The sequence below is a fragment of the Paramormyrops kingsleyae genome, chromosome 18, assembly GCF_048594095.1.
Source record: "Paramormyrops kingsleyae isolate MSU_618 chromosome 18, PKINGS_0.4, whole genome shotgun sequence".
NCBI lineage: Eukaryota > Metazoa > Chordata > Actinopteri > Osteoglossiformes > Mormyridae > Paramormyrops > Paramormyrops kingsleyae.
In genome coordinates this window covers 958,597-978,875 of record NC_132814.1, presented here as the reverse complement: position 1 = coordinate 978,875, position 20,279 = coordinate 958,597, and the positions used below count along the sequence as shown (strand labels likewise).

The 20,279-nt window shown below is 41.7% G+C and overlaps 1 non-coding gene across 1 annotated transcript; it reads right to left on the bottom strand.

The window, feature by feature from the left end:
• Positions 1 to 19,851: 19,851 nt before the first annotated feature.
• Positions 19,852 to 19,924, bottom strand: trnak-uuu (transfer RNA lysine (anticodon UUU)). Its single transcript has one exon. It is a non-coding gene; the product is annotated as a tRNA-Lys (tRNA).
• Positions 19,925 to 20,279: the final 355 nt, after the last annotated feature.

Sequence of the window (20,279 nt, the reverse complement as noted above, 5' to 3'; positions counted from 1 at the left end):
ACTTTTTTGTATTAAATTGGCCAGTAGGTGGAGATGGTGCTGTATTTATATTGCACTTTTTTTGGATTTTTTTTTTATATATTCGCCAGCAGGTGGAGTTCGTCCTCTATTTCATTTCTAGAAGAATACTTTACAAATGGAGTAAGCCACTGTTGTTTTGAATGTAGAAGACAGCATGTGTTCACTGAGGTAGTATAAAGTAAGCTTAATTTGTATGATCCAGACTTAAAATATTAGGTATGCAGGTGCCTATTTCTGCCGACTACTTAGACCATCTGACACAACCCACACATTCTTTTGGGCTGAGGCACTTCACCGAAGGGTTCTATATTCTATCCTATATTGGTGTACTTAGGCTGCTTCTGCTAATGGCAGTAGCCAAACTGCCACACGAGGGATTGCATGCATACAGCAGGCTAATATTATACATTATGGCCATTTACTATAGAATGTCAGTGTGTTTTTCCTTAAATGTTGCTTAGGACATTGTAATACTTTTTGTATGTATATTTCCTTTACTGCCTGTTTCACCTACCCTAATTGAAATTTATTCTGACATTTACATGTATATTTAACATGCTTAAGAATGATGACTGTATTAATGATTATAATATTTATTATTATTCATTAGAGACATAATAGAAAACACATTATACACATTGTAAAATTGTTATTACCTACATTTGTCTTAGCCAAACATTTAGGTTTGTGTCATTGTTTGAGGAGGCTGAAAAAGTAGATTGAGGCCACAATAATTGAGCTAGCACAATTGACATAATATTTTGCATATGATGTGCATACCATTCTTACATAAACAGTGTATAAAGACTACAAAGTGTGATAGTAGCACTGATATATATATATACTACAAAACTCCCAACATGGCAATCTTCTTTTGAATATACAATTTAGTGTAAGTCAACACAGGCATCACAAACAAAGCTGGATCGTTATTTTGACATCAATTTAACCATGGCATCATGACTGTAAATTACATAACATATTATGTAGTACAGAACTGTTACAACACATCATTAATGTTTTGTTATTGCAGAGTAAAACTGAAAATAACTAAATAAATACTACAAAAAAAATTGTGAGACATCACAGCAAGAAATATCCACAAGCAACAGCACATTTTACTCAAAGTACCTTTGCTGTCAGACTATAGTGTGTGGAGATGATTTCTGGTGCATTTCACTTCAGGTATCTGTTTGTAGTTCATACTGTCTGTGTGCAGTCTCTGAGTTCTTTAGAGAACGCTTTAGTTGTCGAAAAAATGGGCGCAGGGAAACTTGATGTGGTGAGTATGGTGTCACTGATATGAAGATAAGGCACTGGAAAAGAGAGTAAAACCAGAAAGCTGCATGTTCATAGTAGCATTTCCTATTTTCTGACTATTTAAATGCATTGGCTATCAGTTACAGTCTGTACTTCATTTCCAATTTAGCCACTGTCCTAATATGTCTAAGACCAACCTTGGTTAATGCAGCTGACATCTCCTTATTGTTTATTTAAACATTTAAAAATTAATCACCTTTCCCTTCATCTAAGTCCATATTTTTAATCTGCTTATATATTTCTGCCATTTAATTTTTAGAAATCTATCAAACTTCAATGTTACTTCAGCCTGTGTACACTGCAGCAATTGCAATATTTCTCCAACAGCTAGTCACCACATTTCCCTTCTGTTTCTCATCTACCTTTTTCCCTTTATCGTACCTTGATAAACATTTCTATAGAAATGATCAAATGTTAGCTATCATCTCATAGTAGCATTTCCTATTTTCTGACTATTTAAATGCATTGCTCATCAATTACAATCTGTACTTCATTTCCAATATTTAGTGAACTTCTAATTTTATGCCATTCATTTCATTCCTCTTCATTGCTTCTGTCCATTAGCTTTGGACCCGATTGTCACTGCTTGCAGTTATCTTTTCATATTGTATTTTACTTGTAGTTTTGTTCTTCATATGGCGTCGACAGGCTTGCTCCAATGACATCTCATTGTATTTGCACAGTAAAGCTGTCTTATCTTGCGAGAGGAAGTAGCATAAGGCTGCACTACTAACCTTAGCATTAGCAAACCTATAGGTATACCTAGCAATGTTGGTAGTAACGCATTACTGTAATTCCACTACTTTTGTCTGTAAGGAGTAATGTGACTAATTACCATTTCAAATTAAAAAACGCAAAGTACTGAAATTTCAACGGACTCTTACCTTTGTCTTGCGTGAAAATATTACTGGATAAAGGCGCAGCATGTTCCCCTAATTTCCTGTTTATGATGTAACGCCATCCTACCTTACCGTGGCGCAATGAATGGGTGATATGTTATAGGTACGCTGATAGATACAATTAGACAGTTGTATTCTCTGGCACTGTCACAGCAGCAACACTAAAATAATATAACTACCCAGAGAGCACACATGCATTGGCACTATGTCTCCGCGGTGCTTGAAAATCCATCGGCAAACATATCTGTGCTGCAGAAACATCACCACCGAACATTTGATCCCATATTACCCCGATGTCGGCGCGATGTTAAAGTGCACCTGTGCACCACACGTGAAAACTCCTCGCGGACACACGGTCCAGTCCCACCCTTATTATAATTACTTTTATATGCAGTAATTGATAACTAGTCATTTTCGGTAACCTGCACAACACTGCAGACTAGTAACTACCATCGTTGGCTGAAATCCGAAATAGTTGTGGGGCTATATATGACGTTAGATTGTTACAGGGACTGTGATAAATGCAAATCGAGCCCTCTATTATGGTTGCGTTAAAAAAAGTTTACATTTTTACTCAGATTTCTTCCATTTGTACGTGGTGTGCTTTTTATACTATGACAAGTTTTCCTAACATCAGATTTAAAAATTGCAAAATATAGCAGCATATTGAATTGCAATTCCTGTATCTTGAAACGTGACGTGTTGCCAGACTCTCCGATACACAGCTCTATGGGCCATACAGATGAGATGAAGGACATGCAGTTTGCTAAGTCACGAACAGTGTTGTGCAAGTTACTTCCAAACTGTAATACATTACAGATTACTTGTTACTGTCATTTAAAAGTAATCCCTTACCTTACAATATTACTGTCTCAGAAATGTAATACGTTACATCACTCCTGTATTACTTTTGAGTTACTTTCACCAACATAATTATAGAAGTATAACATTCTAAAATGACAATTGTTCTGCAGGGCATTTTGCATCCTATAGAGGGCGATGTGATGTAGCATAATGACTGTGGCCTATCCAGGGTACTAACAATATAGTTTATAATTGGCAAAGTGAAGACTTAAGACCATGCAAGACAGGATGACAGCCAGAATCACACAAATGAGTCTGTTGAAATTATGGTAGAGGTAAAGTGATTATCTGGCAATATCTGTAAATAGCTTGGGTATATTCGTATTAGACACAACAGGACTATATGTAAACTTAAGATGCAGATTTTTTTTGCGTTGCCATTATTTTATTCACTTTGAATTCAAGTTGTTTACAACACAAAACTGTAATGCCCAAAGTGAGCATGATGAACATAGCTTATGCTTTCTCAGTATAAAAGTGCAATTAGAGGACCAACCTCAGTCATTTCAGTCCATAGAAATAAACATATGGGCTAAACACAGCCTAACTTCTTAAAAAGAAAACAGATCAAATAGAGACCTATATGCCTCTAAAAAGACTAAATCAGTCCACTTAGGCTACAAGAACAAGACATGACTCTATGAAACTATAGAACTAAACACACTTTTCAAGAATACAAAAATGAAATTAAAGTGCTTGGGCCTACAAGGCCTAACAGGAATTATGGCTTAGTCATTTAAGTAAAAAAAAAAGTTCAGTAAAAAGGGAAGTCATAAAAGAAAAAAAATGAAAATAAAAGAAATAGAAATACAAAACTGAAATTAAGGTATTTGGGCCTACAAGGCCTCACAGCAAATATGGTTCAATAATCAAACTTAAAAAAAAGTCAGACATGACCTACAGGAAAATTTAATTTAAAAATCTTGTGTTTCCTGCCAAAAATAAAACACAGGTAATGTGCAAATCAAGGCTGTGTTTACGGCTATGGTGGGGGCTAGCCTATTCCATTATACCCCCTTGACTGAAATATCTGTTGAAGCGCATCAGAATAAGGTGCTGAAAGCGTCCATCACCAAGACGGTTGCATCTTGGGGTGAGTACCAGACTCCCAAGACTGAAAAGTCTTTCGACCGGTGCACTGGACAGTGTTGGTGCATAATAGCTTAGCGCAATTTTTTTGATTCTTGGAAACTCATGCAGGCTTTCCATTACTGGATCAGAATTTAAATAAGATGTTACCTCCGTTTCCACTGACATAGGTGCATCAGCCATGGCATTGGGCTGTTCATCAAATGAAAAGAGGTCATCCTCACGGGAGGTGACTACAGCAGGTTGACGAGCATCAATCTCTTCTACTGTTAGAGAGCGGCACTCAGTGGTGAGGAGGTACTTGATATGATCTCTCCTGGTTTCCTCTTTTACCCAGCGCAGTTTAAACTTGGGCAGCGAGACGGTGGCCAGTAGGGCTTCCTTGGAGTCAATTGTTGTGGCAAAGCGAGTTTTAATCGCTCCCACAATTATTTCAGGCAACCCAGTGGTCATTTGTGAAAGTCCATTTTGCATTGCTAAAGTTTTGGCCATAAGAACTTCAAGCGTTGGTTGAAGTGTCCCATAAAAACAAGTTTCCTCACCCTGCAGGATGTCCAGTGCAATGCTGAAAGGCTTCAGAATGGAGCAGTATTCCTTTAGAAACTGGTATTCCCTGTCATGCATACATTTGACCTGAAGCTGCGTGCATAGATTGTTAATGTCAGTTAGTTGCATTTCTATGATCCGAACATAGGCGTCATAGAATGAGTTCCACCGGGTTACCGAGGGCACAATCAACTTCCTTTCACTGATCTTTTCTAGGCACTCCGATGCAACTGTGGACCGGCTAGCTCTGGTCCATAGTGCTGAACACTTAGCTGTGGAACTGCGGTAAACGGCCCTGGATTCTTGGTTTGATGCCAACCATTTAGCAATCTCATTGGTGGCAATGAGGTTAAGTGTGTGAGCTGCACATCTGTAATGTGCAGGCAGCACACACATCCCTTGCTGGGCATCCTCATCATATCCTTCAGTGAGAACGCTTTGGAGGTCTGTGAAGGCCACTTCCCCATCATCCTCCTCCACCTCCTCTTCATCCTCCGCAGATTCGACTTGTTGGTATTCCTGCAACACTTTAACAAAGTTGCTGCCATTGTCTGTCACACATGCTGTCACCTTTTCAGCAGTTAGATTAGATTAGATTAGATTAGACTTTATTAATCCCACAATGGGGAAATTCTTTGAGAAAACAGCAGCAATAATGAAAAAAAAGACAGTACAAAAAAAGGACAGGATCCATAGGATCAGCAAAAAAATAACAATACAGATAATAAAAACAATAGAAAAACAATTTCTAAAACTGTAAAAATATATAAGTAAAAATGTAAGAAAAAAGAGACATATACACAATGCTAGGTATATGGATAGCAGCTGCTGAAATATATATATATATATATATATACATACATACATATATACACACACACACACACACATATACATATATATACACACATATGTACATATACAGGGATTATATATATATTGATTGATTATGTGGTCACTGCAGTGATGTGTTGTAAAGTCTAATAGCTGTGGGGAGGAATGATCGACGGAAGCGCTCCTTCTTGCACTGAGGGTGTAACAGTCTTGTGCTGAAGGAGCTGCTCAGAGCCTCCACAGTGTGGTGCAGGGGGTGGGAGGGGTTATCCATAATGGATGACAGTTTTAATAGCATCCTTCTGTCCGCCACCTCCTCGATGGTGTCCAGTGTGCAGCCCAGGACAGAGCCAGCTTTCTTAACAAGCTTGTTAAGTTTTTTCCTGTCTCTGTCCGAGCTGCTCCCTGCCCAGCACACAACAGCGTAGAGAACTACTGAGGCCACTACTGTGTCATAAAAAGTCCGTAGGAGTTCTCTGCACACCCCGAAGGACCTCAGTCTCCTCAACAGGTGGAGGCGACTTTGGCCCTTCCTATACAGGGCAACTGTGTTTGTTGACCAGTCCAATTTATTATTGAGATGAACACCCAGGTATTTAAAAGTGTCCACAATATCAATGTCCGAGCCCTGGATGCTCACAGGAGTATGCACTGAAGCGTTCCTTCTGAAGTCGAGCACCAGCTCCTTTGTCTTACTGGTGTTCAGTAGCAAGTGGTTTTCCTCACACCAGTTCACAAAGTCAGTGATGACCCCCCTGTATTCCTGCTCATTCTCCCCGGACACACAACCAACAATGGCGGTGTCGTCTGAGAATTTCTGCAGGTGACAGTGATGGGAGCTGTACTTAAAATCAGCTGTGTACATGGTGAACAAAAATGGGGAGAGTACCGTCCCTTGAGGAGCCCCCGTGTTACAGACTACCACCTCTGACACACAGTCACGCAACCTGACGAATTGTGGCCTGTCAGTGAGGTAGTCTAAAATCCAAGCAGCCAGATGTTGGTCCACACCTGCAGTCTCCAACTTCCCTCTCAACAGTGATGATTGAATAGTGTTAAAAGCACTTGAGAAATCAAAAAACATGACCCTCACAGTGTTCCCAGGGGCCTCCAGGTGAGACAGGGCCCGATGCAGCAGGTAGATAATGGCATCATCCACTCCGATGCCAGATCGATAGGCAAACTGCAGCGGATCCAGTGCTGAGCTCACCTGATTTCGGAGGTAGGTGAGGATGGTCCTCTCCATGGCTTTCATCAGGTGGGAGGTTAAGGCAACAGGTCTGTAGTGGTTCAGTTCCTTAGGATGTGATATTTTGGGAACTGGGACCACACAGGAGGTCTTCCACAGCGCCGGGACTCTCTCCAGACTGAGACTCAGGTTGAACATGAACAGAACAACCTCACAGAGCTGGTCTGCGCATTCCCTGAGGAGCCTGGAGCTGATGTTATCAGGGCCTGTGGCCTTCCTGGCCTTGGTCTTTTTTAGCTCCCTCCTAACCTGATCCAGAGTGAGACAGAGGGGGATGGGTGTTGAATGGACTAAAGCTGAAACTGAGCCCTCAGTGACAGTGGGAGGAGGGGGAGAGTGCTGTGCAGGGAGCTGAGGTGTGAATGGTGGCAGCTGAAGGGGGATGGTTGGTCTGGAGAGGTGTGAAGAGGGGGCAGGGGGCCGGGCAGAGTCAAATCTGTTGAAAAACAAATTCAGTTCATTTGCCCGTGCCTGGTCTCCTATAACCTGGAGAGCATCCACACTCTTCCCATGGCCTGAGATTTGTTTCAGTCCCCTCCATAACCCACGAATGTTGTTTTGTTCCATCCCCTGCTCAAGCTTCTTCTTGTAGCTGGCCTTGCACCTCCTGATATTATATTTTAATTCCCGCTGGACTCTGCGCAGCTAATCCATACTGGGAAAAAATATCCTCGCGTTCAGATGCAACTGCATCATATGTTTGCCTACCTCTGAACCTACGACAAGCGATAGCTAGGCCTGTCACGATAACAAATTTTGCTGGACGATAAATTGTCCAAGAAATTATCGCGATAAACGATAATATTGTCGATCTGAGACCATTTTCATCTAGAATAATGATAATGGCATAATAATGCACATACGCCTTTCAAAATTCAGAAACGTTTATTTTTAGACTATTTAACACTGAAAATGGAAAACATTTTAAATATCCACAATAACAATGAACAAAACAACCAAAAACAATAAAAGCAATGGACTCTCAGTCTCTGTTAACAAAAAATGCACTTGAATAAATACCAAAAACAATAAATAAAATGGATGTAAACAAAATTGCACTTCAAAAAATATTAAACAATAGGCTCAACATGCATTCCATAACAGGCAAAACTGCCTGTTAGGACCTTTGTAAACAAACAAACAAAAAGCCTCAAGCCATATGCAAAAAACTTTTGAAAAATAATTTCTCCAGCAAAAAAAGTGAATTGCAGTCTATGTACACCAATGATGAGAGAGAGAGATAGTGATTTTATGGCAGATTCCGTGCAAGAAATACCAACATGTTGACTTTGTGTGGCAGGATCTCTCAGGAGTAGCAATGTTGCCAGCTGTGCTAAACATTCTCTCAGAGCTGGTGCTTGTAGCAGAAATGCACATGTATTTTTGGGCCAACTTGGCCATCAAAGGATATCTTCTTTGATTGTCATGCCACCACACCAAGGGATCACAAGATGCATCAATTGCATCCTCTTGGAGGAACTTAGTCAGCTCTGCATCAGCCAGCACTCTTTTTGGAAATGCAGCCTGGGCCTGACTGAGATTACGAGCTCTTCTGTTTTGAAGAAGGTCACTCAGCCTCTTCTTCTTGGTGAGTGCGGCAGCAGTAGGTTCATCCTCATTTCCTCCAGTGGCTTTGCTGCAGCTCTCACCACTTGTACCTTCTCCACTTTCTTCTGGTCCTAAGTCCAATAGCTCTTGCACAAGCTGATGTTTGACATCATCCAATGCACCTGCCTCCTCCATGCTGCCACGATACCTTGGATCCAAGATGGTGGCCTTTCTAAGTAGGACATTGATTGCAGGTGAGCTGTATTTTTCAGTCAGTACCCTGCACATGTTTTGTTTAATACTGGCTGTCAGTGCAGTGTCATCAGGGCCTGGAGAGAGAAGGTCGTCTTTAATCAGTTCCAACACAGGCTTAACCGAGGACACCGTGATGTATTTTTCCCCTGAGAGGATGTCTGTGAAGTCAGCCAGTGGTTTCATTGCTGCGTTGATAGACTCCAACACAGCAACATCCTGCCAGGTTGGGTTGAGGTGGCTATGTTTTTTGTCTTCAACCAGGACACGTCTTATGGCTGGGAGTTGCTCCAGCACCCTCTCTACCATCTTCTGCTTAGTGCCCCATCGTGTGACAACATCCTGTGTGAAAGATAATATTGTTCTTGTTCATTAGTTTGTCTATCAACATTCTTAAATAAAATAACTTCTTTTTACATGTCCATTATTTTTATTAATGCTCATATTGACCATTTAACCGTTAAACGAAAGTAAACATTTTGACCGATTATCATACTATGGTAAAGGTTTTTTTTGCTTTTTTGTTTTTTTGCTGCATGGTAATATATATATATAATCCAAGCTGTGGATTAAGGTAGGCCTGCTATTTTTATTTGATGAAAAAAATGCCGTTTTTTTTTAAAGCTTCAAATTGATTCAGTGTTTTCTTTTTGTCATCATAATTTGTTAATTATTTAAGTTAATAAAATATATTTATTGTAGGCCTATCTTATGTTTTTTATTTATATTATTTTATTGTTTTTTTTTCTGTTGTCACTGTCAGAAATGCTGCAGGTGCGTGAATTTTATGTGAATCCAGGTTCTGTAACTACTGTTGTTGATCTGTTCTGCATGTTTCGTTTGCACGTTAAAATAAACCCGTGATTTTTATTTTTAACGGATCACAGACACGTGTCAATTTATTTTTTTACTTAATGCCAATTCAATATTATAATCTTATAATATTAACGGATAAAAATCGGATAACAAGCGGCGGTTGTCGGTCGGGAAAATGAACCGAAATGAGCATATTATATAAATATTTTATCTATGAATTAAACACCACTCAGCAGTATTAGACTGTGTTGGGGGAGATTAGCCTCACTCTGTGCCTTCCTCAGGTCTCTCCTCTTAAGCCAGCTCAGGTTGAATGTGTTGACCAAACCTTTACAGAGTCCTATGGCACGCTCTGTCCGATCTTTGTTGCTGTCCAGACCATGGGACACAGCGAGATGGAGGTTGTGACCAAAGCAATTGAGCCATGGCCAGCCAAGATCCCTTATTGCAGCAACAATGTTAGCACCATTATCTGTAGTGATGCAAACTAGTTTGTGCTCATACAGTCCCCAATCTGCTACAGCAGACTTCAGGTTTTCTCCAAGGGTGTCAGCAGTATGGTTATCTGGGACATACCTGGTCTCTAAACACTTGGAGTGCAGGCTCCAGTCAGCACTTATATAGTGTATAGTCAAGCTCATATAGGGGGTCATGTTTGAACTTGACCACATATCCGTAGTGGCAGAGAAAAATTGGATGTCTTTGATCTCGTTTAGTATGTCATCTTTAATGCTGTTGTACAGTTGTGGAATTGCCGTTTGTGACACGTATGTTCTCCCAGGCAATTCATACTGGCTGTCAAATGTTTGCAGCATTCGTCGAAATGCCGGCTTTTCGACGATACTAAAGGGCATCATCTCTTTAGCAATCAAGCGAACTACACTGTCGGTGAGTGCACACCATTTTGCACTGTCCTGTTTGTACTTTGTTTGTCGACTAAATGCCCCAGTTATGGTGCACTGTCGGGAAGATTAAGACATCTGTTGTAGTTTTTTTTTTCCCATCTGGGAAAACTGCAACGGATGATTGTGTTTTAGGTGCATGTGCATGTTTGTTGTGTTACCGGTTGTAGTCGATACTGTTTTACAACAAATGCGACATACCAGCTCGCTCAGGTTAAGTGGTTCACCACGGTCATTCGGTTTGAATCCGAAGTGCTCCCACACGGCAGCTGTCGCGTTTGGCTTTGAAACCAATTCCATATCACAACTTGCGTCTCGTCTTTTTGCTCTTCTCTGCAGTCGCCTCAAGCACTCCCGCCTTCCCACACAAAGTCCATGTGACTGACAAGCGCCGCCTCCCCACCAGAGCATGTGAGCGGAGCGGTGAGAATTTCCGCTCCTCGCTCACGAGGCTGTTGGCTCCGCCCGCTCCTCCGCTCTAATTCGCACTAAGCCGCTCCGCTCAACACCGCTCCTCGCTCCACTAAAATGTCCTCCCGCTCCAGTCAAATCGCTCCACGCTCGCTCCAATTTAAAAGAGGAACAAATAATCTGCATGCCTAACAAATGTCACCTTAAACCGAAGCCTTATGTCATAAAGAAATATGAGCAACGGCAACATTGCCAGTCAGAACAGAAAATATTTATTTTTAAGCAACCTATCGGCAGCAACGGACAGGTTTGGCAATGGCATTCCACACAAAAATAGGCTTAAAAATAAAGGAATCAGTGGGTTTAATAGCCTAAAGAATATACAGACACGTTTTAAATTCCTCAATTTTTTTCTGTTGATGCAGCACGTCTCTAAAATAAAATTTTACGTTACGTGAAATAAAAAAAAAATCTTATTAGACCTACTTTGAATGACAAAACGAATTTATTTGATTACCAATATTTACTTTATAGGCTTTTATACTTTAATTTACTTTATAGACTTGATATGCTACAACCATATAAAACTTGCACGCGTTTTGCTCTGGCTTCCGCTTGTTCGCGTAGCACACTCATGTTTCTGAGAAAAGTGATTCCAAAGTGAATCTTTACTCACTGAAACAGTTTCACCACATTGTTGTTCTTGCTGTACATTCTTGTCATCTATACGTTTGATAAGAATAGTACACTTGTATGATTTATCAGTTTCCTTTGTGAAATACTTTGCGAATTCCATCTCGGCCAATTTGTGTAACAGTCTTGATAATTGTACAGATGAATTCTGGGTAGATTTGGGCACGCCACAGAATTCTAGTGTGAGCGGTATCGGAGCGAAATTAGAGCGAGACAAAGCGACCGCTCCAGTCTTAATTAGAAAACCCACTTCGCGCTCTAACCAAATTCCGCCTGCTCCGCTCCTCGCTCACGCTCCGCTCCACTCCGCTCACATGCTCTGCTCCCCACACAAAAGACAATGCAACTGACAAGAGGGTTCGCTTCTCCTACGCTAAGGAAACGAGAGTTGTCATTCAGTCGCGGATAACAAACAAGTATGCAAATGAAATTATCGCGGCCGGAAAAATTATCGAGGTCATTTTTTTATCGTGTGATTAATCGATTTATCGACTATCGCGACAGGCCTAGGCACAATTTCTTCTTCAAAGGAAAAGGGCCCTCATGCCATATGGGCACATTTGTCTCCGATCCTGGAAGAGGTGAGAAAGTCATATCCATCTGTTGAAGTGGTGCATTTCTTTAGTCATGGGCCTACAACCCAATATAGGCAAAAAGGGAACTTTTTCCTATTCAGCACAGAGCTGCTGAATCGGGGTTTTAAACAGGGGACGTGGAACTTTTTTGAGGCCAGCCACGGGAAGGGTGCTCCAGATGGAGTGGGAGGCCTTTAGAAAAGAACAGCTGACAGGCTTGTTAGCCAGGGCCATGATATCCCTACAGCAGAGCACCTATACCACGCTTTGGCCAACAGTACTACTGTTAGACTTTTTTACATCCAAGACAGTCAGGTGGATGAAGTAGGTAAAAAGATACCTAGTTTACCAGCAGTGCCTTCAACTATGAGGATCCACCAGGTGGTCACAGGGGGACTGGGAGAGATCCTATATCGAGGTGTCAGTTGCCCTTGCACCACCAGGCAAAGTTTTGAATGCCGATGTGATGACAAACATCATTTCAGGTTTGAGGTTCACCAAGCAGCTCCTTTGTCCCCTCAAACAAAAAAAGCATCCGCATGTGAAATTCCTTGGGGTCCTGATCTTATTGGCCAATGGTGTGTTGTGAGATACGAAGGTGACATTTACCCTGGAATAGTTCAAGACATCATGGAAACACATGTACAGGTGAATTGCATGAGCAACATTGGAGTAAACCGTTTCTTCTGGCCACTCCTGCTGTTTTTCTCTCTCTTTTTTTTTAAAGGAAGGTGACACGCTGTCGTTTGTGCCGTGGGCAGCTGTGCTGAGGTAAGGCATGACATCATCTTTGCCTTTTGAATTTTCCCTCTTGTTTGTTTAAATGATTGCTGTTTTTTGAGAGGACAGGAGGACAGGGAGGAGTCGGGGCCCCGAGGCCGGCGGCTGCGACATCCCTGAGCATTCTACTCCGAGCGGGGGGGCGTCACGGAGGCCCGGCTAACGGTGACCCGCTAAGCGGCGGCCCCATATTGACTTGGGTCTCTCTTCGGTCTTCAGGACCGGTATACGTTTCTTCTCCTTTCCTCATTGGAAATGACAAGAAGGAGCAAAAGTGGAAGAGTTGACGAAATGGCGTCGGATGGTGTAGCTTCTAGTGGTGGGGCGTAAAGACCTTGCATTCCAGAGCATCCCGCGCATATGAGAGTCTGCTCTGTAACATCTCCATTCTGGTAAGTCAGGTTCCGGTGTGATCACTAGACTCCATTCTTGTGTTTGTCCCTAAAGAGAATAGCCAGGATAGGAAATGCTGGAAACCCATCCCTTCCCGGTGGCACAGTAACCCGAAAGTGTTTGTGAGTGTGGTTTATGTCAGATTAAGAGAGCTGAAATGAACCTAGCCGGCGACCAAAACAAGAGCTAGATCACAGAAAAGTGTTTCAAAAGCGGCAGCGTCAAAGTGAAATGCAATGCTGGATGGAAGTTTTCTAGTCCTGATGAAGGGTGTAGAATCGGAATCAGAATCCTTTTATTAGCCAGATATGTTTCCATACAAGGAATTTGCCCTGGTGGTGGTTTTATATGACATTACAAAGAACATACAACATTTAGCAAAGACATATGCAGAAAGGTAATAACCATTAGATTGGCAATTGGCTAATATGATAATTATATGATAATTAATTTTATTAATGGCAGTAATGATGGTATTATGATATTTATATATGTGTGTACATAATAATATTTGTAGTATGAATATAAACTATATAAATGGTATAATAATTTAAAGGGCTCTTAAATGGTGCCGTTATTAAGTAGCAGCCAAATCAACTATATGTGCAAGAGTGCAATATGTATACAGAGTTTGCAGTATGTGTGCATAATGTGCAAGAGTGCAGAATATAATCATAGAGGAAGTTTATCAGTTGTTCACTGGTTATGCTGGTGGATATTTCACTGCAGCTGACGATTAATTGAACGTCCATTCAGAGACTGGCTTGGTTAATGAGAGAGACTGCCTGAGGGAAGAAGCTCTTGGCGTGTCTTGTGGTCTTGGTTCTGATTGCCATGAGTCTTCTCCTGGAGGGTAAGGCTTGAAAGATGTGGTGAGCAGGGTGAGATGGGTCCTCAAAGATTTTGTATGCCCGTTTCCTGGTTCTGGTGATGTACAGTGTCTGGAGGGTGGGCAGGTTACTGCCGATTATTCGCTCTGCTGAGTGGATGATGCGTTGCAGTCTGGCCTTGTCTTGTTCAGTGGCTGATCCAAACCAGGCTGTGATGGAGGAGGTGAGGATGGACTCAATGATTGCAGCGTAAAACTGGGCCATCGTGGTTATAACATGTTATTTTGGATCAGGCACGGACAGTTGTGAGAATTCAGTCCGCATTAGTAGAATAGTATTAAATGCAAAGCTAAAGTCCACAAACAGAATCCTAACATATGTCTCAGGGCACTCCAAGTGTCGGAGCAAGAAATGGAGTCCAGTGTTAACTGCGTCGTCCACAGGTCTGTTGGTTCTGTAGGCAGACTGTAGCCTGGGGTCAAGCGATGGGTCTGTGATGGTTTTAAGGTATGACAGCACAAGTCTCTCAAAAGCCTTCATTACCACCGATGTGAGAGCCACTGGTCTGTAGTCACTGAGGCAAGAGACTCTGGGTTTCTTTGGAAAAGGTGTTATTGTGGATGATTTAAGACACAAAGATCCAGTGACTGGTTGAAAATATCTGTGAAGACAGGTGATGGTTGATCTGCACAGTGCTTCAGAGTGGCTGGGAAGACAGAGTCTGGACCAGGAGCTTTCCTTGTATTCTGACTCCTGAAGATCTTGTTTACAACTCTATCGTTGATTCTCCTGGGGAGGTGGCTGGACGTCGGGGGGGAGAGTGTGGGTGAGGTGTGAAGGTATCCAGGTGTGAAGAAGGTGAGGGCTGTATGATGCGTGAATGTGGCTTTTCAAACCCGCAGTAGAATTCATTTAGTGTATTGGGCAGTTGATGGTCGTCTAGTAGCTGGGTGGCATTTTTCTTTTTGTAGTTGGTAAATGTCTGCATTACTTTCCAGACTGTAGATGGCTTGTTGGTTGAAAACTGATTTTCCAGTTCTTTTTTAGCAAAATCCACCAGCTTTGATTGGCAGTTTTGAACAGGTTTTTGTCACCACTCCTGCAGGCTTCATCTTTTGTTTTAGGAAGCTGCCTGAGTTCAGTTGTAAACCATGGTTCGTAGTTATTATAGCTGACAACAGACTTTTTGGGAATGCGAGAGTCCTCGCAGAACCTTATGTGTCATGTTACAGTGTCCGTGTATTCATCCAAGCTGTTAGTAGCAGTTTTGAAAACATTCCAGTCTGTCGAGTCAAAGCATGATTTTAATTGCTCTACAGCTCCACATGTCCAGTGTTTCACTCTAGTAACGACAGGTTTAGCAGTTTTCAGATTTTGTCTGTATGCTGGAATTAGATGAATTGTTGCATGGTCAGAGTTTCCTAGTGCAGCACGAGGGATGGAGCAATATGCATTTTTGATCGTGGTGTAGCAGTGGTCTAGAGTTATTTTTCCCCTTGTGGCACATGTGATGTGCTGTCTGTATTTGGGAAGTGCTTATGTAGTGCTTGTATTGGGCTCTGAAACCCTGGACAACACATTTCTGTTTGCTGCTGCTTTTCAATAAATTTTAATCGGTTTAGTCATATTCTGTCATTAAAATGTGACGTCTTTTCAGTTACCTATTTATTTGTTTTGGCTTTTTATTATTATTATCTATGTGTTTATTGTAATTGATTAATAAAATTATTTATTTTCATTATTATTTCTTTTTCACTTATCTTTGAAATGTGATTTTGAAGTTTTAATGTGAATGTATCCATGTCTTTGTAAAGCACTTTGAATTGCCTTGTGTCTGAATTGTGCTATATAAATAAACTTGCCTAAAATCCTTGACGATGACAATGTGCCCAGCCGGCTGTGAACTGTTCGTTCGCTTCAAGAGATTTGTAGTTTTTAAACTCTTTAAAAGTGTACGCACTAATGACAGAAACTAGGTGGTTGACTGTGTCCCCATAAGAAAGCCAAGGTAGCGCATCGGGATCCCTTGTCCATGTGTTTGCTGGCATTTCACAAGGGTCGACGAGGACACCATAAACAGTGGTGTCCTCTCACTGTTCTTCGCTTTCTCCATCTTTGCATTTCTTGCAGTGTGAAGATCTGCGAGCTGTTTAATTTTAGTGACCGCTCCTTTTCAGGATTATGTAGTATATGTTTAACATTAGTTCAGAGTGTGGAAGGGAAATTTAAAGTGATTGGTAGGCTAGGGTTGGGAGGCATTGTGGGATTGTTGTTGTGTCTCAGGTTTTGTTGTTTTGGGGATGGTGCCGTGTGTCCTTGCCTCGCAGCCACCTGCACGGAGCCAGCTTTGCAGGCCACAGACCTTGGAGAACTGGGCTGAAGGGAACCTAGCCGGGGGGAGAAAGGGGGCCTGCAGGAAGCCTTGAAATATAGTTGCTATACTATGCTAGACGCAGTTTGTTGTATGGTAGCATTTGAACACATGAGCAAGTTATGTACCCATAAGGGTTGTATATGTTTACGCTGAAGTCTTTATTTAGGTAATGTAGGGTTGGGGTTTCCCTTACTGATAGCGTTGTGAGCCATGCCAGCCATGGACCTCAAAGGGGGGTTGCACCTTTTTGCTGAGTTGGGAGTGGAATTTCCCTAATGTTTAGGTTTTTTTTACCTCCTTCCTAGGCTGGATAGACAAACCCGATCTCACGAATTTTCGTGCAGCCATCACGACTTAAAATCTATTTAAACGTGCTGTGATCACGTTTTCGGCTTTTTTTACGTGCTGGGGTAACGTTTCCTCTCCCTATGTGTTTTAATGGGCAGTGCCTAACACCGCCACTATGAGCGCTAACTGGTGACTAAGTGACGGGAAAGTCATGCATGCCCAGAATCATATTATGTTTTTTGTGATATGATAACGCTTTCCATAATGTGTGACGCGACCTTGCAAAACAGCGCTTGGATTTTACTTCTGTTGCATGAATGAGTTAGTGTATGGAGGGAAATCCCGGACATTATTCAAAAGGAATTATTAACAGAAGTAAAATCCAAGCGCTGTTTTGCAAGGTCGCGTCACACGTTATGGAAAGCGTTATCATATCACAAAAAACACAATATGATTCTGGGCATGCATGACTTTCCCGTCACTTAGTCACCAGTTAGCGCTCATAGTGGCGGTGTTAGGCACTGCCCATTAAAACACATAGGGAGAGGAAACGTTACCCCAGCACGTAAAAAAAGCCGAAAACGTGATCACAGCACGTTTAAATAGATTTTAAGTCGTGATGGCTGCACGAAAATTCGTGAGATCGGGTTGGATAGACAGGCGTATGTGTGGGACTCATAGGAGGCCTAGGACTAACGAGGATTGGAAGCTGAACATCCTTGAAGTAGACCAATAGAGGTGGCGTATTATGTTTGTTGTATGTTCGAAACCTGGTTTGCAGATGTTTGGTAACCAACCAGGACTTAGAAGTCCATATAGGGGAATTTGTGTTATAGTATATCAACCTGCTGATTTCTGGGTGTGGGGTGCATTGCGCATTGTACCCGAGTGTGGCTGGAACACCATGCTGGATTGCTGAATAAAGAAGAAAACTTTGTTCATTACTTGCGAGGTCTGGAGTTTGATTCAAGTATGATAGAGTGAGAGTGATTATAGAGGATTATAGAGTCATAGTTGTTTGGGTTAATTCTGACTACCACAAAAGTTTACAAGCCCTATTTTGGAAAGAGCTCTGCGTGTGCTCTCCGACCCGATCCGAATCATTTTCATCCTTGCTGTTTATATCACTCATGAATAGATGTGTTTGTGAGAAATTGGTTTAAGCATTTTAAATTTAAATAAATACTGCAATACTCATTGCAGAAATAGATCTTTTCTAATAATGAAGTACTTACTACTACGAGATATCTAACAACATACGATGCAACATTCAACAGGGGGTAGTGAAGTGATATGTGGCAGATCAAAGTGCCAATTCGATGTGGGGCAGTGATTAGCATGTGGAGAATGCTGCAGCAGTATTACAAAATCAGCAACTCTTTTAAAAATAATAGTGATATAAATATATTGTTTATTAATAAGTATATAGAATCAGTACACAAAGTATAAGTATATAAAGTTTAAGTATAAAAAGTTTAAGTGTATAAAGTATATAAGTATACAAATTGTAAGTATAAAAAGGATATAAGTATATAAAGTTTGAGTATAAAAGTTTAAGGTTATATAAGTATTTACAATACCAAGTGAAAAATTATTTATATTCATATAAATAATAAGTACACAATGTAATATTCATTATAAGCGACATTAGCAGGGCTTCCGAAAGGGGAGGGCTTCCGAAAGGGGAGGGCTCAGAGGACCACTTCTCCTACTCATCAGAGTCCTCCTGGTATTGGTGTCTGAACTTCTTCAGAGCCTCTGCTATGATGGAAGCAGTGTCGTCCGAGGCCATGGGCGTCCCCTGCGTCATTCCCCTCCTTGGCACTGGCGTCCCACCTGGCGACCTCAGCACCGGGCGCAGTTTAATGCGGGGCAGCTCCTCCAGGACATCCATCATGTTGGGGCCTTTGGTGGGTCCTGCGCCACTTCCCTGACGATGACTCGTCTTCTGCTTGGGGCCCTGGATACTAGCAGGTGGAGGAGGAGGCGGCGGTGGAGGAGGAGGCGGTGGAGGAGGAGGGGGCGGGAAACAGCTTGGAGTTGAAGTGGGGACTACAAGAGGAGTCCCACTGGTCTCCTTAATGCCATGGGTAATGGAAAAATGTTATTAAACCACCGTAGCTTGCTAATGCGACATGCTAACTACCGTGTCTAGTGTAAAGGTAGGGTGGGTCTCTGCTGCTCTCTGCTGGTAGAATGAGGAACTATAGTGAAATTCATTTTATACAGTGTAGCTAAAGAAATGTTTAAATTTATTCTATTAAAATGAAGCCTGTTGCTTTTGAATTTATATTTTGGCAACCAACTGCACAACACAAACTTTTATTTCTTCATTTTGAGGTCTTTGTCTATTCGCCTCTGTTTCTTCTGCTTTTCTCCCACCACTTTGCTCGTGCAACTTCCTGTGACATAATCGCTCGGCATTGGTCTACAGCTCTGGGTATTCCCCGCCCCTGGGTGAAGAGGCTGCCAATCATTCTCTCTCTCTGGAAAACATGACCGTGGCAAAAGAATACAATAATTTTTTTTATATATGGTAATACACTAAGAACCCAGGTGTCCTCTTCAAAAACACTGTAGTAATAAGCCTTGGCTGTTTCGGTTGGCTACTCACTATTTAGCTACTGAACTAATTATATTTTATAGCCTACAACTGAGTGATAAGCTGCAGAGTTAATTGGGACATGAGCTTCAGAGCTAATTAGGGTGGGGATACATGCTTGTATGATCACATCGTGCAGCAGTGATTGGTCTGCATTCTCTTTCTCTCTCTCAGTGGTACATTCTCTACAGTACATTGTCTTCAGCAGGTTACATTTTTTTAGTGTTATTCTGAAGATTATATTCAGGGATTGACATAACTGGTACACGAGTACACATTCACCTTTAAAAGCGATGGTTTATCCCGAGGTGTTTTGCCGTTCTCTATGGCCATCACCATCTTGGACAGGTACCCGGTACCCGAATGCCACAGGAGCACCAGCAAATTGCCGGGTCCAATTTGCTGGGTCTCTCCCTCACTATCATCGTCCTGCACTTTATACTGTATACCAGTGTTTCCAACTCCAGTCCTTGGGGACCCACAGACAATCCATGTTTCAGTCACTCAGCCTTTCGGAGTGACGACGTACAGGCCACCGTGCTCTACAGGTGCATAAAGGGACTGCCGCCCGAACAGGGACTTGAACCCTGGACCCTCAGATTAAAAGTCTGATGCTCTACCGACTGAGCTATCCGGGCTCTTGGCTAGAAATGAAAATCCCATAATCAGGTCCTTGTGTTCACCTAATATGGGCACGTTGCGTAACTTGGTGCAGGTTCTGTGAATGACTTAAAAACAAATACAGTGATATAAAAATAAGCAGAGACTAAATCAGGTGTGTTTTGTGATTTAAAATGAGGAAGTGATATAACATGAATGTATTTCTCACCAAAAGTAATAGTTTTTGGGTTTCCTGTCATGTGAGATGAAAGCTACAGGCATGTAAATATGGTTTCCTGTAATAACTTTTTAAAAATGATTTTCCTCATTGTTAAAAATCACATACATTAGAAGGTGCCAGTCAGTGGAATCACACAGTGAGATATGTTGGCC